This window comes from Dermochelys coriacea, chromosome 2 (genome assembly GCF_009764565.3).
Source record: "Dermochelys coriacea isolate rDerCor1 chromosome 2, rDerCor1.pri.v4, whole genome shotgun sequence".
In the NCBI taxonomy this organism is placed as follows: Eukaryota; Metazoa; Chordata; order Testudines; family Dermochelyidae; genus Dermochelys; species Dermochelys coriacea.
In genome coordinates, this window is record NC_050069.1 from 163,057,286 (window position 1) to 163,081,415 (window position 24,130).

Sequence of the window (24,130 nt, forward strand, 5' to 3'; positions counted from 1 at the left end):
CAGATGCAAATACTGCTTATGAAAGAGCAAGTCACATACATACTTTCCTTTTATGTATGACTTATTCTGGATAAAACTTAAACATGATTCTGGTTCTATAAATTAATAAAACTTTCAAGGTCAAACTAAGGTTTTAACACCAAGTGAATCTGCCTGCAAATAAAACAACTTCCAAAAAATTGTTGTAACGTGCAAGGTAAAGAAATCCTGAATTAAAAATACACTGCAGGAAGTTTAGACTTGAGAGGCGTGAGAGATATTTTGCACAGGAACAGCTCCTGCTGTAACTTGCAGTCAAGCCAGATTTTTTCAGCCTCAACATAAATCAGGATGAACACAGGAGCAAAACTGTCCTGAGGAACAAGGATAAATCATTTACATGCAGGTATTGCTACAGAACTCAGTGCTTTATACACCAAATTATAAAGTTGTACAGATGCCTTGATTGTAAAATGTTACAGGGGCATTTGTAAGTCAAATAATCATCAGTTAGGGTATCAGGGGAAATAGTTACCTATTTCCTAAAGTTTTATCAAGATTCCAGAAATGACTAGTGGAACTGCCCATATGCCCATTGTGTCATTTTCATAGCAAGATTTAAATATAAATGGACTTTCCCCCACAACATTTACAGAGAAGACTACAAAAGTGTATCTTGGGCTGCAAATGTATTTGCTAAGCAAGAGAAAGATTTCAATGCTGGTCTTTGACCAAGTGTGTGAAGCTGCAGACAAACATTTATTTATATAACGTACTTTAATTAGTTTTGTATTAATTTTTACTTTTTCTGACACCTTAAGTAAAAGAAAAGAAGAAAAAGCCTACACCCTTGTATCTATGCAATTGTTCTTAGGCGGTAATCTTTTCATTTCTAGTACAGTCAGGTCACCACTGATGTGACTCCAACTTTCACAAAGGCAGCAGCACAAAGCCACCACAGCTATTGCTGTTTTCCCACAACTCACTGTGACAGTAGTGGCAAAGGCCTTTCACACTAGAGCTTCAGAACTCTGAGCCTTTGTTTTACATGTAAATGACATCAAAGATCTTTCAATCACACCTCAAGGATGGAAAATAAAGGGCCTCCACTCACTGGGCTTGCTCTGGAATTTTGCTCAGAGAAAACATCCTTAATCTCTTCCGGATGTTGAGATCTCTAACCATACAAAATGATCTTGGAGATTATTTGAAAGACTTTTAAAAAAAATTAAAATAGTGGTGGCAGTGCTAAGGATGGGAAGTTATTTTTCTACAAAAATAGATGCTCTGAAAAACTTAATTTTCATAATCATCTTTGTGAAAGGTCCAATAAATAAACAAGCAAATAATATAAATACAGTAAAGAAAATATGTAACAGAAAGCTAATGTTTCCATCTGAGTTGTGACTCAAGTACAATGACAAATGTCACCTCTTAATCACAGGGCCTGATTCATCACAGTGTCACTTCAGTTTCACGCTGGTGTAACTCCATTTACTTCAGTGGAGTTAACACTGCTCTAAAACTGATGTACTGCAGCGATGAATCAGACCTATATTTTCTACTTCCTAGATACAGTTAACAACCTATTATATTTAGCAGTGTTCACTGACATGAAAATAACCTGTATTACCCTCTTATTACAAATATGCTCAAAATCTAATAGTTTGTTTTTTCCCCAGCTGAATATAACAGTCTGAGGCCAACATTTTCTAGCTTAGGGGCCCAAAATTGGGCTAATTCCATATTTAAAAATGGCCTGATTTTCAGAGGTGCTGCTGACTACTCACAAATTCTGGAGAAGTCAAAAGGTAGTGCAGGTGTGACCTGTTCAGCCCATTTGAAAATTAATCCTCTCTTGTTTAGGTACCTAAATATGGAGTTAAGAGCATCACTTTAGATACCCACGTTTGAATATTTTTTCCTGAATGTCTCCTGGCTCTAATAAAATATCAAAAGTGAAAGCAGCTTTACTTGGGTCAATGTTGTAGTTACTGAAAAAAACACTGATTTTGACTGTATACCATGATATCATACAGCACTACTTAGCAATACACAGAAAGCCTCAAACCAACTGTGTATACGTTATTTCAAATTCAGTTTATATCTAAGTGGGGTGTGAGGGAAACAGAGTCACATCCACAGAATGCAATTTGATTACAGAAGTAGAGTAACACTTATTCACAAAGAAATATTTGAAACATTTTTACTCAAAAATGCTGTGACAGGTAGAATTATTTTCACATTCCTCTTAAGTACCATTCTAAATGAAAGTGAATGTACCCACTCAGATTTGTACATGCATGACTTTGAACGTCTGGCCTTCAGCTCACTGTCACTGTCACTAAGCAGCATCCTTAATTAATTTAAACCAAGTCACTAGATATGACCTAGCAAAAATTAAAAAAATATAAATTAACTGCAATAGAGCAGTCATGATTTGCAGATTTACTACTGGGCACTAAGGAAATACAGGAGCCCTCCATAGGGAGCTCAAATAGATGTCCAAAGGGAGAGATGCATTTATCTGGATTTCAGATCTTCTGAAGGTGAAAAAACTCATTTCCCTTTCTGCTCATCAAAGCTTTATAATTCTCCCTTCCCTTTGTCATTTGCATTAATGCAGGTGGCAAAGGGTAATCACTATTAATGGTCTGAAGGAGCAAAATTTGGATCTAGACTGGGAGTGAAAATTTGGCTTATCGTAGTGAATGGCAAAACTCCCCACTGACTTCAGTGGGACCAGGATTTCACTCCTGGATTTCACACTCTCCAGTATCTCAGTTTTTGGATCAAAAACTATGGGACAGCACTTTATAGACACAGGGACCATAAGTGAGAATTGGATCCAGTGACAGGTTCAAATTCTAAATCCCCAGTCTAAAGTTCAGTGGTTTGTGGTCATCTATACTAACTGATCAGGTCCATGCATCTATATTCACAAATGAACACAGTATGAAATTGGCTGTCATAAATTAATTTAATTTCAACCACTTCCACTTTACAACCCCATACATATAAGTAATGCAGTACACTGAAATATCATGAATTGTATTTAGTTTTATGCAAAGTACTGTTAAGATAGTAACTTTCAGTATCAAGAAAGAGATCAGAATTCCAGGTTGGAGCTATATAATATAAAACATTTATTTTCTCAAATATTCCATACCACAACCCCCCTTCCCCCCCCCACACACACCACCCCTTTTTCCATACCAGGATCACACCGAGACCCTCCTCCCATCTAACAAGAACCACCACCACCATCCCCGCCGCATTTCGCAACATGCTAAGGAAAGGGCAGTTGTGACCCCCGACATCTATTCCCAACCCCAAATCTGAGAATTCCTGACATACAACAAGGAAAATCAATGGAAAGGATCCTGCAAACTATCAGTCAATCAATCTGCAACAGAACAGGCACGCAGACATTTCTCAGAGGGAAACAGAAAGCCTAAATAGCTCTGCTTAAGCAGAAGCAGCCAAAGTAATAGTAACAAAGCAAGTCTTCTTCCTTATTCCCCTTTCTGTTTTTCTTTCCAACAAAATCAGGGCTGAAACAGTTTCTGAAATGTGCTCTGTGGATTCAGGCCATGTTACCAGATATATCTACATAATAGCATCTTACAGTCATATCAGAAAATGACTTTTGTAACTAACTACTAGTTTCTTGCTATCATAGCAGTAAAACTAAATACTCTCAAAATCGGCATCATTTCAATAATAAGCAATATCAATGGGGCAGAAGCATGTATCCCATTTTTGTGCATGCCACAGCTATTACTGAGAGAGACAAGCTTTTGAGCTTACACAGAGTTGAAGAAGAGCTCAAAAGCTTGTCTCTAACCCCAACAGAAGTTCATCCAACAAAATATATTACCTCATCCACTTTGTCTCTTTAGTGTCCTGGGCCCAACATGGCTACAACACTACTGCATACAGACAATACTGCCTGTTTCGCTCTGTATCATTGTCCATTTATGTAACCGAATAGTTTGAAATTCTGCACAAGTACATAGCCCTCCTTCCTTCGACTAGGGAAAATGCACAGTATCCACTGCAAATTAAACAGATACTTTGGTTAGCTAATAAAACTGTAGCAGATGGGAGGACTGAAAGTATATGTCACATGTAAGATCGGCCAAGCAGGGAACCGCGAAGTGGTGACATCAGGGATTCTGCCATCATGGTTAAATGTTGAAAGTATTGAGAGTACCACTGCCAAGCAGTAGGAGAAAGCAAGATGAGGGAATGAAGTGGTGGAGTGGGGACCAGATGGCTGAGAAAAGGAGGTCCTTGCAAGTTATAAAAAGAGGGCAGTGTGTATGAGAAGAAAGAAAGAATGGACCTTGGAAGCAAAAAGCGAGAGAGAAAGAGCACTACGACACTGCAGTCATGGGTGCTACAGAAAAGAAAAGAAAAATGTATTGGTAAGTTATGCAGTCTTGGAGAATCCATTCAAGCCACAAGTCTGAGATTTTATTTGTATATATTTATCATTTGTGCATTATTTGTACTTACTGTTCATTGTGTTTCTTTTACTGGAAATGTAATGGGTAGATTCTTTTTAGTAACATGATACAAAACCTGAATGACAAAAGGAATCTTGACAACATCTTTGGGATCATTGGTCCCTAAACAAAACCAGCCCACCACACAATAGCCTGCCTTCTATACACAATACACAAGCTTATATAACCATTTACATCTGACTGATCTACTTGCTTCTCAGTCCAGCAGAACTACCCTATCTTCAAGATGTGCAATACACCTGCACTAGGTTACATATGTTCTTAGAATCCTATTGTGCCCTCCCAACACTCTCACTCTTTATTTGGCTTCATTCTGATTATTGTTTAAATTACAATTTGTTCACTGACAGCAGAAGTTGAAAGTCAATTGTGACGTCTCCATTTACCCTGTGGTTAAAACTCAGAATTAACTCAGTGACATGCTGAAGCAAGTAACAGCAAAGCGTGAAATCAATCAGACAGCTGTAAGTTATACTCTTCTCTGTAGAAGCACTGAACTGTCAAGCTCTTCATTAGAACCTGTACTCATATGTGGGCAAGATGTATGAAAAAAGCAACCTAGAAGGTCAACAGCTCAAGGACACTTCATGAGCCACTGTGAAATCCCAACCTGAGCACTTTCCCTCTTAGCAAAAAGCACTGCCAGATCATTTCCAGTTCAAAAGAAAGGAGAAAAAAAACCCTAATTCAGCCACACTTACTATCTATCACCTTCCACTGCTGGTCTTTCCTAAAATGGAACTGGAAAGTAGATTATTAATTGTAAAGACTGGTAAATTAGAGAAGCAGAAACAATCTGGGTTAATAGGGTGTACCTCTTTCTATACTGGCTGACAGGTAACAGTGCCAAAAACAATGGGACATCAATGCTTTCGATGCCAAATTTTCAGTCTCTGCAAAAGAGTCTTACAAAGCATTCAAGAGATAAAACCACAGATTAATCAAACAACCATAACAGCAAAAATTGAATCAACATGCAAAGTACTTCCAAGTTCTAAAAATATGTTCACAGGCAGATAACAAGATCACACAATTTTATTCTGTGTCTTGCAGATCAGACAGGAAGAGGTATATTTAGTTAGAGAAAGGTAATTGGGAAAGTTTACTATCAAACCCTGGTAGTGGTATATCAACTCTCCTGGGTACTGCACCTTGTATTAGGAGAAGAGCAGGAGTCATTCATCCAAAAGATGACCGTTTGTTTAGGTACATCATCACTGAGGAGTTGTCGCAGCAGTGTTCCTGAACGAACTTTTCAGCTGCTCTAAGCACAAGTAGGTGAATGTTCTCTTTCCTCTCTGACAAAGGCCACTTCCTCATGGATATCTGAAAACCTTGGGTTGAAATCCTGGCCTACTGAAGTCAACCGGAGTTGTGGCATGGACTTCAATCTCCTTTTATTTCCTTGAGGCTAGTGTCGTAGTCACCATCTATCAAACTGATCCCGGTAAGGAGATACCCTTTATTGGGTGACTTTCCTCTAACCACTAGGTCAGGGGATATTGTTAAGGAGAAATTGTGTTGGTGCAGGGGTTATGAACGTTACAGGGTTTTTATCTTTTGTGTTCATAAATGTGCAGCAGACAAACATTTTTTCTAAATAAAAATGAGAGTATTTTGGAATGTCACTCATATCCTTCAAAAGCTTTTAACTATCTTAGAATACAGTTCTACCTAGGAACATTAGACCTGAAGAAAAAGACTGACAAGAAGTTGGAGTGACTCAAGACAGACTGGCAAAGTATAATATTTTTAATTGGAATTATGTTAGCATGTGCTCCAATTAGGAAGCACATTTCTTCCTGGCTTTAAAAAGTAGTACACTTATTCATTTTTTAAAAACAAACAAGTACACAGCATGAGTTCATTTACAAAAATAAAGTTTTTTGCCTTTGTGTCTGCTCCTGACTCCAAGCCACACAGCCCTTCCCCTCTAAGAATCTGATACAGTGTAATTTAATTAACTCATTCACAGCTAAGGTCCTTCCATTTGATGCAGTTCTGACGAATTAGGGACCACAATCTCAGCTGGTGTATATCAGCATGGCTTCACTGACTTCAATGGAAGTATACCAGTGCACACCAGCTAAGTTCTGGCCTCAAGACTTCATTGTTAAAAAGCAAAATATTCAGAAGAATTTTCCTGGGGAGAAAAAGGTCTCGGCAAAGCACCTCTCTTTAGTGATTTATTCTCTTTACTTTCAAGTTAAAATTACCAAAAAAAAAAAAAAAGATGTGCTTTCCAATATCAACTTAGCATTATAGAAGCTTCCTTGCTTTTTCTAAACTGCTGCTGATGTGATATGTACATAATTCTGGAAATATACCGAAATCATAGCTGTTCTGGACATTACTGTACATTAGCTAGAATAACCCATTGGTTTATTTGTTACAAGCTTTGTGATTCATACATTACAAATGTTCAATATATGGCAATTTTAGTATATCTCCTCTTTTGCTTTAGTCCCCTTTAGAAATGGCCACTGGTAGCAAGACACATGGTAAATACTTAGTTTTATTATTAACAGAATTTCAACGTCATATATTTAAAATAAAAACGGATTGTTTTCTAACAAGCAAGCCAAAGGACAGAAGGGAACGTTCTACACAGAAGTGCCTTAATTCTGCTGAACAAACAAATGGTCATAGCAGTTCATGCTGAGGAAAAGAATGTTAGATAATGGATATTTCAGACAGTTGCCATCTTGGCTAACACTCTGGGAGCTCCAGAGCTAAAAGCATAAGCTGCTTCCACAAAAGCTAAAGAGCCAAATCTCCCTACCTGTGAATGTAACAGTCATATCCTCTGCAATTGGGAAACAACAGTACCTCTAATATATATTCACCAGTGAGTTATATGGCATACACGTGTTAGGAAAGAAAACAATGGTAGGATTGTCAAACTCTGCTGTATAGTCACACATCATTTATTAATGGTAAATATGATAACTGTTAATGAAAGAAATTGTTTTAAATTGTCAAGAAATAGATGGCTTCATATGAATATGGTTTGAATAATAAATCTTAAGTTAACATAAATAGTCAAATTACAATAAGAGATTCTGGAGAAAACTGAAATGAAAACAATATTGATTTATGATGTCAACAGTATCCCAAAAGATAATTATATCTTTGCAATTTTGAATTCTCTTATTTCATAGCCCACACTAATGTTCCAACTACATATTTTAATTAATGGAAAACTAAGTTTATTTAAAAGTCAAGTCTCATTTAGTTGAAAAATAAAATGATAATTAAAGCACTAAGTACTATCTTGTGAAAAAATAACAATAATGTCACTTATGAGTCAAAGTGATCTACGCTTTCTACAGCTCTGATACCACCATTCCTGGAATGCTGCATTCAGCTATGGAATCATTATTGAGATTCAACTGAGGATTCAGAGAAGACACTAAACATGATCCAGGAGCTGGAGGGATTGAATTATAATGAAATTTTAAAAGAAATTGGCTAAGCAACTGCTGAAGAGGTAATAGAACAAAAGTCTCCCCTTTTTGAAGGCACTAAACACCAAGGCAGAATATAAGAGAACATAAGTTGGGTGGTAACAGAATGACATTAAGAAAGGAAAAATATATTACAGTCGGAATAGTTTCATAAGAAAAAGGGGTGGGAGCTCCATCACTTGGGACTTTTGAAATGAGTCTGGAAAAATAATAGAAAGGAGACTCTAGGGAACAAACCTACATTGGCAAGGCAATGGACTGGATGATCTAATAGGTCTTTTTCATCTGTAATTACTATGTTTCTCTGTATTGCATGATTAAACATGACAGGAAAAATGAAAAAAAGTAAGTGAGAATTTGTACGCAATTCATAAACATCTCATATCCGTGACTAATATTACACACAGGAATTTTATACTTTTCATAGTGTCATGGAGTGGATAATTCCACCCAAAAAGAGTATACCAATTAATTAAATAGGATTTTAGTAAACTTAGTGCTAAGATAGTCTTAAAGGAGAGAAAATAACCTTAACGTTCTATGGATAGTATTGATAACATCATAATGGGGTAATCAAAACAGTCCAATACTGATGAAAATAGAAAGGTTCTAAAAGAGGAACATACACCTCAAAGACACTCTCTCCTTAGATGAGAAACAATGAGAGATTAAAGCTATGTACCTGACCCAATGTCCACAGAAGTCAATGGAAAGACTCCCATTGGGGACTAGATCCATCCCTAAGAGAGTCAAAGACATTTAAATAGGGACAGAGTAAGATGATGTGCATCCAGTTTCCAGTAATCAGAAAAATTAGGGTCACAAACTAATTTTTATCATTTTCTTCATTTCTAAGAGTAAAGAAATCACATCTGTTCTGCATTTTTGGCATAGTTATGGTCATATAAAAGTTTCCTCACACTTGGCTTTAGGAAGAGCATCATGGAGCTTGTGTTTTTGTCCATTTTGTGTACAGCAAATGTTGGCTCACGGACCGTCTTTATGTCTGTTTCAGTTTTCAATTTTGGATAGTCCTGGTTCCCACTACATTTTTACATCTTATTAACAATCTCACCAAAACAATGCAATTGAATAATATTGCAGGCCTACTAATAAACTCACAAAAGCCAAGAAATTCAAGGAGTTAAAGAATACATGACTTCACTCATATTCTGTCCAGTTGTAGTTCATATGGAATGTTGATTCACCCACTAACGCCACGATCTCCTAAAGGACCAAATCAGTACAAGATCTAGCAACAACTCTGTTAACAGTTTCAGAGCCTGCTTCTCCTCTATTCTCTCTGCATTTAAACTTGTCTAATTTCACCAAAATCAATGGAGCTACAAGAGTGCCAAACTGAAGTGAGTTCATAATCAGGTCCTCAGTCTTTGGGTTTGGTCAGGTTAGCCAGAATCTCAACTTTACTTTAATAAAACTTGTGGTGAATATGAGGTATAATGCTGTGCAACCTAGGACTGCCTAAAATTAAAAACTGAAACAGATGTAAAAATACCAGTTTTATACAGAGCAGCAGCAGATGCATTAGTTGGGAAATATCTGGTATGTGCGTTTCCCTTGAAAAACTCCTATTTCAAAAGAGACAGCTTAGTGTATTACAGAAATTCTTAATATGATACACCCACAAACTTCTTGTTTATAATGCTGTATACCAGGTGAAGTGGAACTCTGCATGGTCTTGTGACTATATTTTACACTAACATGTTTGTCACAGGACAGCACAGGTTTCTTCCCCCGTTGTCCCTGTGCTCTGTGCTTGAGCTGGCAAAAGAAAGGGTCTCAGATGCCTCTTGCAGGTGCTTCCAGTACCGGATTTACCATGGCACCATAGCGCCGGGCCCAAGCTCAGAATGGAGCCCATAGCACTTGCGTCCTCCCCTCTCGCAGTGCTACAGAAGCAGAGGCTCTGGGCTCCAGCATGGGAGCTGAGAACCCAAGGGACCCTGGGAACTGTAGTTCCTTGGCCAGCTCCCTGTGTAGAGAGCCAGTCCTGGAGCAGGGACACAACTACATTTCCCAGCATTCCTTTGGCTGGTATCAACAGGAAAGGGAGGGGGAAAGAGTGGGGAAGCTGTGACACCCCATGCGCTCTAGCTTGCTGTGAATGGGGAGCTGGCTGCTAGAAGGAATGAGGAACAAGTATGCCCATGGAGTAGAAGGCTTTGGCCCAGATATCACTCTTAGAAGACTTTCCCAGACTGGCTTAGGGATGCTGGTGTGACCTCACCTGGCAGCCCCCAAAGAAGGAACTGGGTGGAATGAATGGACAGTGCACCTCTCTATCTGAAGCCTAGCAGTGGAGGTATGTGGACTCCACAAGGAGAAGTTAAAGTGAAAAGTAAGGGAGGAGAGGCTCTACTAGAGGACCTGGGCAGCTTTAGTACCAGGCAGGCAGGAGGATTTCCACTTCTGAGCCATGGAAGCAGAAATTGTCTTTTCCTTTCCAGATTTATCCAGTATTCAGAAAGGGAATCTAGCACATACCTTCCAGATTTGAACACACTCAAAATTCAGGAGTGCTCAAGCTCAATTTAGGCAGCTGTTACCTCACTTCTCCCAAATCAAATATACTGATCCACTAATTTTGCTGTAGAAAAAGTAGGATAAAATTGAGCTACAAATGCTGGGGTCTTCCCAGTGCTAACTAGGACTGGAATAGCTATTTTCAGTAGCCATTGCCATTTTTTTTAGTTTTGTTTGTTTAAAAAGAAGACCTTGATATTGCATTGACAAATTCCCCACAGAAATGAAGAGTGGAAGAAAAGAATAACAGAGGCACCTCAACTTTTCCTCATTTATGTAGGACAATCTTACAATATGGATCAGATATCCTCCAGTCACACAAGCTGAAAAGTGTTCCACTTGACTGCAGTTCTGTAATCATGTGGGACCCAGTCCTGTCTGTGTTCTGTGCACATCCAAAATTCCTGCTGAATTCAGAAGTGCCTTGCTTTTGTAACCATACTACCTGATATTTTCAGCCCTGGTAAGCTAAGCAGGAGGCCTCTCAGAAAAAGTTAGGTGCTGTTGGAAGTGTTGCTTATTCGCTAGGTAATGTGAAGCATTCCTGTTATAATAGTAAACCAGTGCAGCATAGAATGCACTTTGCTCATAGAGTCTAGAATGGGGTCCTTTGCTTCTATACGCAGCCCATTAAAGAGAACAAAAAAACTCCCACTTACTTCAAGAGCTTTGGACAGAACTGGTTATACACAGGGTAATTCCACTGTCTTCACAGGGTCCTGGTCCCACAGCAGAGGGAGGGGCCATGTGAGCTTGTTGCAGAGCTGTGCTCAGGGATGGGACTGGCACTCCAGCCTCCAAAATCATTCAGGCTGCACTTTCTGCACGACTGTGTGCTAGCTGAGAGGTGTGTGGGAATTGGTGGCCTTTGCTGCAGGTGATGGGCATCTCAGGTACTTAAAGCCATGGCCTAGAGGAGGAAAGCACCTAACTCCAGAATCTGCAGCTGCCTAGGGCCAGCACTGAGAATTTAGAACCCCTAGTGTTGCCATTGCAAGGTTCAAGCATGCTCAGCCTTGGAATTGCCACCCCTCCCTTGCTAGCAGCTGCAGCTATCTAAGGCTGGCCTGTGGCAGTTGGCCCCATGGCTGTAGCCAGAGAAGCTGCAGATGGCTCTGTGACTACTGGGGGCCATTAAGCTAGGAGCGGATAAAGAAACTGGAGTTAACCTCAAGGAACAGAGGTCACCAGTAGAAAAGGAATGTCAAGGGGAGCAGGGAAAGAGGAAGCAGATCAGGCTTGCAGGGGGAGAATAGCCCCAGATGGCTAGGGAGCATGTCCAAGGTAGAAGGGAAACAAGCATACGGAGAGGTGGTGGTGACCAAGTAGTAGACAAGCATGTAGATGGGCGCAGAGGGAGAAAGGCTGGTGACTTCAGGTTCCCAGGGGCTAAGTCCTCACTTTGGAGAAATGGTGTTTGCAAGTGGCTTACTCAAATGGCAGGATGAGCACTGAGGGAGGGATTTGTCAGAACCGATGAGGTATTTGCTGGCTGTGAAACCTTATTGAGCTGAGACCAGAACCACATTCAGTGACAGGTGACATAGGGTGGTACTGGAGACATGGCTATAGAAGGTCTGAATGAGGAAGGAGATAAATCTGTGGGCAATTTCCCCTGCTCACTGTGAAATTACTGCTTACTGTAGACACTGGTAAACCCACATGGATATACAGCTTAATGAGAAAAACTGGGGGTTGAAGGAGCTGTGTATGGCAATGCATATAGTCATGCAGAGGTGTGTGATCAAAATGAAAAATGTCTCTGAGATTCAGTACTGGATATACTATGGCACCAATGGCACTGCCACACCAGGCCCACACTCGGAGCCCACAACGACTACATGGGGGCCCACAAATATCTTTGGCGCCAGGGCCCACAAAAGGTTAATCTGGCCCTGAGTGCTTCACCCGTGTTTCTTTATTTACAGTGGCTGTACAGTCCCAATTCCCCGCCAACACCGGTCCCCGCCTGACCCCTTACTGGGTCCTCTGGCCTTTGAGGCTTGTGTCAGCAGGCAGTGATAGAGCTTACAACCCTTCTATCTTCCTGCCTGGCTAGCCTCCTCTCACTGAGCTCCTCCCTAGGTTTATATGCCTGCCCAGTCATCAACCCAGCTGGTTCCATTTGGCTTAGCAGATCACCCTGAGCCTACCTTCGTTAGGCCTGCAGCTGGGTTCCCCGCTAAGGGTTTCGGCCACGCCCCGGCCACCCTGCAGGGAAGCAGGGGGAAGCCCTGCGACAATATTATATTTCTTTCATCAGCATCTAGTTGAAGAGCACAACTTGTAGCATGAAAGGAGAAAGAAATGAGCATTGCACTGTAAGGGTTGATCTAATAAACTATTCACACCACATTTTAGAACAGGGTGATGCAGAAAGTAATGTAATGCATAAATCAGGAAAAGCTAAATATTCTATTTTTTAAAATATTAACTTATATGAAGAGCCCTACCAAATTCATGGTCCGTTTTGGTCAATTTCACGGTCATAGGATTTTTAAAATTCTAAACTTCATTATTTCAGCTATTTAAAACCAAAATTTCATAGTGGTGTAATTGTAGGGATCCTGACCCAAAAAGGAGGGTTTTTGGGGGGGAAGGTTGCATGGTTATTGGGGGGAGGGTTGTGGTACTGCTACCCTTACTTCTGTGCAGTGGCTGATGGCAGCACTGTCTTCAGAGCTGGGCAGTAGGAGAGCAGCAGCTGCTGGCTGGGAGCCCTGCTCTGAAGGCAGAACCGCTGCCAGCAGCAGCACAGAAGTAAGGATGGCATATTATGGTATTACCACCCTTACTTTTGTTCTGCTGCCTGCAGAGCTGGGCCCTCATTCAGCAGCCGACACTCTCCAGCCACCCAGCTCTTAAGGCAGCAATGCAGAAATAAGGGTGGCATGGTATGGTGTTGCTACCCATACTTCTGTGCTGCTGCTGGTGAGGCGCTGCCTTCAGAGCTGGGCATCCGGCCAACAGCTGCCTCTCCCCAGCCACCCAGCTCTGAAGGCAGCGCAGACGTAAGGGTGGCAATACTGCAACCCCGGTAAAGTAACCTTGTGACCCCCCTGAAACTCCTTTTCGAGTCAGGACCCCAATTTGAGAAACGCTGGTTTCCCCTGTGAAATCTGTATAGTAAAGGCTAAAAGCACACAAAGACCAGATTTCACGGGGAAAGACCAGATTTCACAGTCTGTGATGTGTTTTTCATGACTCTGAATTTGGTAGGGCCCTACTTATATGTTGCAAACCATGCCAGCTCAGGCCAAAGCAAATAGCTACAAAAATATAAATCTCTCTTAGAAGGTGCTAAATGTTTTTAACATATAATATCTAACAGAGTAAACTTTCTTAGCAACCTGGTAAAAACACCACACTTGCTTAGGTCTTGATCCAAGAAAACACTTAAGCATGTGTATCTTTGAGCACAGTGAGTAGTCTCATTGCAATCATACAAACTACTCATATGCTTCAAGATATAAACATGCTTACCCGCTTTGTTGGATTGGGGCCATAGTGAAGATTATTTATAATAATACTGACTGATATGTAAACATTAAATAACAAAATGAGTCTATTTCAATGGCACACCTAGTCCATATGACACATCTGAAATTTTCAATCCCTTTCAAGCCAGCTGAACCCTGTCTGCCAGCAAGGTTTCCATCAGAAATCTCCCTGGCTCCCTAACAGGTTGCCTGGTGGGCTGCTGAGGCTACAAGGGTCCATGGCTCCAGGGAAGACCCACCAGGCAGGAGCCATGTCCAGGGCCAAGCACTCCAGGGCAGTTCCACTTGCCAAGCCTTCCATGGAGCTGGAAGCCTGAAAACCTGGCTCCCTAGCTAGGAGCCTGGATATTTGAAGGACTTACAGCACTTCCTCCCAAATCCCTCATCCTGAGGAACCACCTGTCTTGAGAGTCAACTGGCCCATGAGTCTGGAAGCCCTAGGCTCTGGCCCCAGGACAGTCCATATGGCAGGGCTGTCTGGAACCACAGAGGCCAGGAGGCTTCTTGAAGCTGCTGACTGAAATTGACATTCATGCAAGAATGTCTATTTTAGTTGGCAGCTGCTGGTTCTAGGGAGCATATTTCATTTGGGAAACACCATGTGTTGGTGTTTCTGAAACTACTTTTTTTCCCCCCAGGCTTTTCAGTTTGCAACATATTTCAAGAGGTTTTGGTTTCAGTGATTCATAACGAAACGAAATTTTGAAATCTCAACATTTCTCGCAAACTGAAAATTCTTAGTTTTGGATGGCTCTAATGATGACGCATACACAGCGTGTAAGAAAAAGAAAGAAACCAAAAACACATGAGGATTTTAATATTATGTTTAAGTAAGAATCTTTTGTGGCATAGCCAAATTTAACCAGATCCATTAAAGAACATACATTAGCAGCATACATTGCTGTATTGTTACTAAAATCAGCTAGTTAAGTTGACTGCTCTTAATCACAACTGGAATTATAGGCAGCTGCATCAGGTTGCTTAATACTATCACAGACTAGACCACAAATTAGACCAAAGTTTTCATCTACAATCTCATATAACAGACTGAGCATCGTTGATTTAAGTCCTGCTTGATCCTACAATGCTTGCTGGCATATATTACTCATAGGAAAAGTGTTTGCAGAGGGTCTGTATGCTGATAAGCACTCAGATTCTTTCTAAATAGCACAATAAGCATGAAGGAAACACTGTGTCTTAAATAAAACCTCATTACATGCATTCACATTTCCACTCATATTGTCTAGTCAGAAAGAATGACTCGCTACCACATCACTAGAAATAATGATCCGCCTTCAAAAGATGTAGCTTTGGCAGTAGGCCTAAGAGGAGACTAAGGTAAAAAATTAAATGAGTGGGTTTTTACTACACAGAAGTTACAAATAATGGGCCATTATTATAGAATCAGTCTTTTAAGAAGAAGGTTAGTCTTTGCATACAATGTAACTGTGACCGGCCTGGTGGGTGATTTCAGGCAAGTCACTTCATCTCCCTGTGCCGCAGTTTCCCTACCTGTAAAATATGGATAAAAACACCGACTGCCTTGGTAAAGCACTTTGAGATCTAACAAGAGCTAGGTGTTCTTATTATTTTGTAGTAATCCCATACAGTGGGTTTTTTTCTCCCGGATCAAAAGGGACAATAGTTAGGGGTTTGTTTATCTGTTTGGTTTTTAATTTTGCAAATAAGGGAAGGGCCAGAATGAAGCCAATGGACCACTTGCATACTTAAGTGTTTGTCAAGTGTTTCCCAGCAGGGCCAGATCAGCCATACATCCTTCTGACGCAGGTAAGTTGAGTTTCATGTTGTGAAAGCCTCTGTAATATTATTACACAGGAGCTTAAAATCCAGGGAACTGTCTGCTTTGTAGTTCCATTAAAGATCACATGGCACTATCCATAAGAATAAAGATTAGTCCCAATGTCTGTGGCCAAAGTTTCTCCTCCCTTCATTGTTGTCCAGAATGTTACGTGTGGTTGGCGGACACCTTGTTATGCCACAGGTGGCTGCATTTCATGGAGGTTGTATGCAGTCAGTAGTGAAGTGCCTTGGATTGAACAGCACTATATAAATCTAAGCTATTAGAGTATTTACCTTCACCCAACTTCAAGTCCTAAAAAAAGATTCAAAGGCAGCCAAGCTCTGTTTTCAATTACATTAAACAGGTACCTTGCTGCATGCAAGATCAACTGATTGGTTTATATTGTGATTTCTTTCATATCTTGGAAAGCAACACAGAAATGAATGAGTCCCTTGGCAATGCTTGTTTCAGCTCTTAACTGGGCCAGTTTCACTTGTCAGTCAAGGAATATGTGAAATAACCAGGATTCATACAAACCCCTACACAGCAGGCGACTTTAATGCAGACAATTTCACTGGAGGATATGGGTAGACTGAACTCACATGGAGCATTCAACAGGAGCAAAAACTGAGACAGTACCTCGTTGGTGAGACACAACAATATAAGTTTCCCCAAAAAATTCAGTCATTCATGACCCTGGAACCTGAAAACAGAAGAACTCTAAAGATGGGTTGAAATACTGACCCCACTGAAATTAAGGAGAGTTTTGCCATCAACTGCAGTGGAGCTAGGGCTATTGACATCACAAGTTAATTGACAACAGTATTGTTTTGGCATACTATTAGAAGGTATCTTCGGTTTTAATTCCTCGCCAAATCGCAAATCTAATTACTGGTACATTCTAGCTATCTAAATTCCCCCTTTAGATTCAATTACGTAAGTTATCCTTCTCTTGTACCTCTAAAAGTCTTTCATATAATGTGCCAAACACGGAATGCCTTTGCATCCCAACCCGGAAATAACTGTTTCACTGATGGATGAAGTGATCCCTGCATATTCATCTCGCCAATTTTCCCCCTGGATATAAAGAGCACCTACTGTGCCACAATCCGTACTCTGGAACCCTTCTGGAGAAGAAATCATAATGTTATCTTCCAACATTAAAATGTATGGTCTGAATCCTCCAGTCTGCTAAGGTCGGAGTGCAGAGTGGACTTGAAGTCTTCATGTGTCGGGGAATAGTCTACTGGTGGAAATCTGGAGGAGACAGTTCAGCCACCTTCTGTGTCAGCTGCCACACAGCCCCCAGAACAAGGGGGAAAGGGGCCATTCCAGAGATAGGAGAAGAGGACATGATTGAGCACAATTCTACTATATCTTATCATATACCTGGCATAAAGATCCTGAGGGCTCTTGCAACAGGGCCATAACTAAGGACTTCCCCTATGCTACCTTAACTTTAGCCATGGTGAGGAAGCCTGAATGAAGAAGCCACAATTGCCTCCCCATTACCTTCCTACCCCAACACACACACAACTGGAGAATTAATCCACATAAATATATGAAAGTGGCAAAATGAGTGTAAATTGTTTTTTTCCTGTAACACTGGTTCAGTTAATAAATATGAAAACTATACTAATTAAGAAGTGTCTAGTGAACTAAGAACATCACTGATGCTTTCATTTTTGATACATGCCATTATGTTTCCTCTCAAAAAGAGTTGCATGCATTTTAATTTTTTCCCCTCAATGAAGGGTTTTTTTGTTTATTTTTTAAAAACAGAGTCACCATTTTGCTTTAAGGTACTGACTTCTTTAAAAAATATATTTTCATTTCACCCCCAGATTATGGCTGTGTCAGTTTAATAAAATCCAATATTAAAATGATAAAAATGCATAATGAATCGATTTCAGACTAAATGAAAGGGAGTTCATTACCACAAGTAACCATTCAGAAAGCATTTAGAGTTTTCTGATTTGCAACCCTTTAAAAGCAATTATTTGATAGCTGCCACCAAATGCACAGACAGAATTCAGATGTGCACTAAAATCCACTCTGGGATTTACATTACAAATATCTGCAACTTCTTTGAACTGCACACTCACTAGGAATAAGAGAACAGAAACCTGAGCTTAACTTTTGTGCACCCTTGAAAAGATCTCTGACCACACTTTTTAACTACCACTGCACAAAGATAAACTTTGAAAGGCTACTGTACTGCTCTCACTATCCAAATATTTGCAAACTGCTCCAAACACCATGTAAACAGCTTGCAGGTTACTGAATAACAATGGCATAATACCACGTGCTCTCTTCTGAGCCTTTCACGTTGCCCGCACTGTTGGATTATTTTAAAAATATTTTTTTGGTATGGAGAATGATTCATTTCCTTTTTTCAGAGTAGCAGCCGTGTTAGTCTGTATTCGCAAAAAGAAAAGGAGTACTTGTGGCACCTTAGAGACTAACAAATTTATTAGAGCATAAGCTTTCGTGAGCATCCGATGAAGTGAGCTGTAGCTCACGAAAGCTTATGCTCTAATAAATTTGTTATTCATTTCCTTGAGTATCAGAGGGGTAGCCGTGTTAGTCTGGATCCGTAAAAGCAGCAAAGAGTTCTGTGGCACCTTATAGACTAACTTCCACTACATGCATCCGACGAAGTGAGTATTCACCCACAAAAGCTTATGCTCCAATACGTCTGTTAGTCTATAAGGTGCCACAGGACTCTTTGCCTCATTTCCTTGAGGATCACAAGGGAGATAGGGCCTTTCAACTACAATAAAGTCACTCATCACAGCAATCTAGGAAGCAATTTTCTCCTATACAGATATATTAATGAAGATTATTCTTATACAATATGTGGTTCCTGTATTGAAGACTGGTTAAATTGACTGGGAAGCCAACATTCTTAATGATATGAGGAATACTATCAAGTACTAGGTCCCAAATATATATATATCAAGTACTAGGTCCCAAATATAGATTTCTTTTACAAAACACATATGAATGGAAATTAATGAATACCATCTTAAAGATGTAAACCACCCTTTGTTCCATAGGAATGGGATGTTATGACCTTTGTTAATAGTATATTTTTTAAGTATTTGTGAAAAATTTTGGGAGGGGATTTATACATGACACATCACAGCATATCACTACAATATGGTACCAGTGCATTAGAACCAGAAAATGAAAGAGGCTATTCACCAAGTGAAACTGAGGCATCTAATTTCATTGTCCAAATTGAGTGAAATAAAAAAAGCAAACAGCATGAACTGTGAAAAGTAAATTAGATGTTTAAAGTTCTTTTTGCTTTTTTTCTGCTTCTTCATATATGAATTATTTGTAAATACAGAACCATTACCTTCATGTATAGTTTAAACTTCAAATTTATAAACTACACTTACAAGTTTAGCTGGTACTTTTCAAGTATTTTTTGGCAGTGAGGAAGGTGAACAATTCATTGCTTTATATTAGCTATGTGTATGTGTGTATATACACACACACACTTAATCGTTGATTAAGCCGCTTCAAGCATTGCCACATTAAAGGCTAATGCAGAATGTTCTATATTCCTGAAAGACATCACTGTGAAGGGGGATAAAAAAGACTGCTATCAAAGCTATATTGTCCACCCCATCCATATCTTAATTACTTTACACTTATAAAATTTGAGACATATGATTCCCATGCTGCAAACACAGGCTCAGCCTTGTATCTCCCAGGTGAGAGTGTCAGCAAGATACAAATCTGATTACCTATTTTTGAGCCCCAAATCCTTCGAACGTTAAAGGTTTCAAAAATCCTAGAGAAAAAAGTGAAAGTATTGTAGCTAACCTGACCACTCCATCCTGTAAATTCTAATCCAGCAGATATTTCATTAGTGCTCTTAAAATCTAGAAGACAACTCACCAAGTATGGGGAGCAGTAATTTAGCTGTAACAAGATTCTTTTAAACTTGGCAAATAGAATTAGTAGGTAACTGTGAAGAAACATCAAAACTCATATGCACTCATCTAAAAACCAAAAAATATTTCCCAGAATACTTCAGGAAGTTCTTCAAATTGAGCTTTCCTTGGCACAGATACTGCCTCATTTTGGTGTTGTGTTGGATAGCAGGCACATACAGGAAGCTCAAACTTTGCAAGCAGTATCAAGGTCTCCGTCTCTGTTATTACTAAGTAGGGTGACCAGATGCCCCGATTTTATAAGGACAGTCCTGATTTTTGGGTCTTTTTCTTATATAGGCTCATATTACTCCCCATCCCCTGTCCCGATTTTTCACATTTGCTGTCTGGTCACTCTAATACTAAGCAACTATTTAGGAAAAGAGGGTCAGATCCTTATGCATTCTCGAGTGAGGTCTGTCCCTTGCTTGACTCCAATCTGCTAGCAGCTGGCAATCCAGACAGTTTTCTCACAGACAGGCAAAATATTCCCTTCCCTTCTGGAGCAAGCGCTGCCTTTAGTCACTGGGCTGTAGGAGCTGGTCTCAACCACATCCAACTCTGGTAGCAGACTGTTTTCCACTGCTGCAGCAGAATTAAAGAGACACTCTCCCCTTTCCACAGCAGTTCCTGAGACTTCACTCTTTCCCTGTGGGATTTCAGCACAATATTTCTCTGTGCTGCTGACAGACCCCTTGACAGCCTGAGCTACACTGAAAAAGTAGTTCCCCAATGATAATTGAGTTGGGTTATTGAATACCGCAGCCACCATTAATTCAGCTTTCAAATCCTCAGTTTCCATGAGCACTTTAGCCAAAGGCACAAGGATTTTGTGACCTCCTACTAACAAAAGCTCTACCATCTGTCCTGGCAGTATGTCTTTCTCCTGAACCAGGTTTCTCGTAACCACAGAATCTCCACTCGGGGAATTCCTTACCATTAATTCTGAAAGCCTTTATGTGCTATCTGCCTGGCTGGGCAGTAGTACTTTTTAAAAACCCTGTATGAGAAGTGGCAATCGCCTAAGGTGCCTCTGTGCTCTGGGTAGCAGGATTTCCATGAGTTGCCTGCTGCCTCTTCTTACCCAACACAGGGCATTTATTCCTCAGGTGCTCAGTGGAATTACAATGATAGCACCTTCTGTGCTCTTCTGCTTTTACAGGAGATTTGGGATGAAGACTGGAGGAATTAAATTGGGGAGGGGAACCCTGCTTCCCACCAAACTTAAACCCTTCTGCCTGTGATTTATTTCTAATGGATGCTTGAGTTTGATCAAATTCATCAGCAAAAGTGGCAGGTGCTTCAAAAGTCTTTACTTTTTTATCCCATAAACACTGTTTTACATCATCATTACACATACTCAAGACATGTTCCTGAGCAACAAGATCACACATTTCTTCCAAGTGTGTAATACCTTTTCCTCTAACCCACTTATCCATTAAGTCTCTCATCTGGTTTACATGTGCCACATTACTCATTCCAGCACCTCTCTTAAGGCTTCTAAAAAAACATATTTTACTCTATATGTTTCAGGTATAATCTGAAACTGTTTAAAAACCGGTTTCAGAGTAGCAGCCGTGTTAGTCTGTATTCACAAAAAGAAAATCAGTACTTGTGGCACCTTAGAGACTAACAAATTTGTTAGAGCATAAGCTTTCGTGAGCTACAGCTCACTAATTTGTTAGTCTCTAAGGTGCCACAAGTACTGCTTTTCTTTTTGTTTAAAAACCATTTCCTTGAATTTATCATAATCTGCAGCATCACTAATTGGCATCTTATTGAATATATCCAGAGTTCTCCCAGACAATTTTGCAACCAAAGTGGTCATCTTTTGATTCTCAGGAATCTCATGGAGCATACACAGCCGCTCAAAGATGATGAAATATTCAGCAATGTCCCCTGTCTTGTTGTATGCAGGACACAACCATTCCTATTTGTGGATTTTTGAAAAGGTGGGATTCCCTGATGGGGGGAGGGTGCTGGTTTCACCTCTTTATCACGTCTAGTTCATGCTTCCTCTCTTTTTCCCTCTCCTCCATTTCCTTGGTTCACAGTTCAAGGGCAGCTTTTTGCCTGGCATTTTCTGCTTTCATCTGCAGATGCTGTCTTTTGTGTATCTTTTCGTCTCTCCTGCCTGCAACCTGCAGAGCTCTGGCTTCTTACTAGTTTCACTTTCACTCATTTTCCTGCTTTTCTGTCCCTACTTCCCTTGCCAGAAATAAGCAAACAGAAAATAACAAATCGGTAACCACTTTGACTGATCTCTAGCCCAAACCCTTAAAACTCATTTAAAATCACCACCAGTGTCTCAGAGCAACAAGCTGTGCATATGACCCCACTCACTGTGCCACTGTCATGGGTTCCCCTCAGGGTACCACTTGGAACTGGGGTACCACTGAGCACGCCTGACCCACCAGCCTGGGATCCCTTTCACACTGTGTTGCCATGATAAATTGCCAAGCTCTCTTTCACCAGCATACCCATAGATAGGGACACACCCAGCTGCAGCTTCACACACAGATGCTGAAATCAGTTCTGCATGGGAAGGCTCAGTTAAGGCACCTCCCAGTTGCTAAGGCACACCTGCCCCCAACTGGAATGTAAACCCAAAATGATACCATCTTGCATTGCACAGGGAACTGTACAGCGTAAGTTCATAAAATTCACCCCCTCCCTCAATGTGGAGAGAGATATGCAACGGCTTTCTGCCCCAAGTTATAATTTACACACACACTAATTTTGGACAAAACAAAACAAGTTTATTAACTATAAAAGATAGATTTTAAGTAATTATAAGAGATAGCAAACAGATCAAAGCAGATTACCTTAGTAAATAAACAAAACTGCAAACTGAGTTTAACACATTAGACAGGTAGGATATAAACTAGCAAATTCTCATCCTGAGTGATAATCAGGCTGGCAGATTCTTAAGACACAAGTTGCCTTGGCTTTCCCAGGTTTTCATGCACAGGCTGTAAATCCATCTAGCCTGGGACCATCACTCCCCCTAGTTCAGTCCTTGCCCCTCAGGTGTTTCCAGGTATGTTGTTGTAGGGAGAGTGGGTGCCATCATTATGTCATTTTCCCCCTTTTATATCTTCTTCCAACTTGCTGGAAAACTCTTTTGCTGTGACCTGGGTCAAACATTTTCCATTGTTTAGTGAGAGGTTTCTACTGTACACAGTTCCTGGGGTAATCCTTGTGCTTGTGTGCATTTCCTCAATCAGCCATTAACATTGTTTTGCCTTTTTACTGTTGTACCTGAAAGACTGCTTGTGGATGTTTTCAACCTCACAACATGTTTCAGTAGAACATACATAGCCAAATTTCATAACTTCACATATGAAGATAGCACATACAATCCAACGAGATATTAATGTCTAGCAGATCAAGACTTTAGAACGGTACCTCACAAGGCATACTTTGTACAAAACATATTCTAATTACATGATAGTGGTGAATATTGGGATGTGAGAGTATCATAGGGATGTTGTTTGTTAACAAGGAAAAAACCACCCAAACCACGCAATTATAACCCTTTTAAAAAAATCTCAGTTTGCACATGCTCGGTAGAGACTTGTTAGAGTCTATAGGCTAAATTCTCTGAAGATTCCATCTTGCAGAAGGGTCTGTGACCACTACAGGAAACTCCTCTCCCAAAGTTTCTCAAGTCTGAACATTCCTCTGCTGTCAGCAAATATCAGTGAAACCCACTGGTAAAGTTTGTGTCCCCCTAGAGGACTCAGTTACTCAGTTAGCTCAAGTGGCAGATGTTTTCACAGTGGATATAAAGGTTTCACCCCTGCTCATAAGCCTTAAGGGGGTCAATGTGATTCTACATGATGGAATTTAGGGATAAATTGTTTGTTTTCAGTTTGCATTAAAAAAATAGTAAATTAGCTCAATTTAATCCAGTTTTTTCAGTCAAAAGAGAGCTCTGCTCTTCAGAGATACTCACCACTCCTAAACGAGGACTGTGATATTTCCCAGGACCACTGTCAATCCTGTCTTAATCCAGCAGGGAAATCAAGATGCTCATTTCAGACATGCATGTGACAGACACCACTTGAATGTGTGTGCACGTCTCTGTGTATATTTCTTTTTCTCAGCCAGCAGAAACTCCTTCAGGGATTAGGAGCAATGTTATACAATTTAAAATGTGACATATGTCACCTTTGCAAAGTCCTTAGGGTTTTTTGTTGTTGTTGTTATCAGACTGGATCCTCAAGTATATCCCTGAATCCTCATATTTCAGACTCACTGTCAAATAATCTGCTATAACACCAGTAAAAGACTTTGCTTCATTTAACTGCCATCACAGCTGCACCTTCAGAAACTTTCAGGGTCTCCAACTCCAGCC

General features: G+C 40.3%; 1 protein-coding gene across 5 annotated transcripts in view; it reads right to left on the bottom strand.

Annotated features, from left to right (window-relative positions):
* The window catches only part of FHOD3 (formin homology 2 domain containing 3), a 623,525-nt gene that overhangs the window by 464,168 nt on the left and 135,227 nt on the right, over positions 1 to 24,130 (bottom strand). The window lies entirely within an intron of this gene.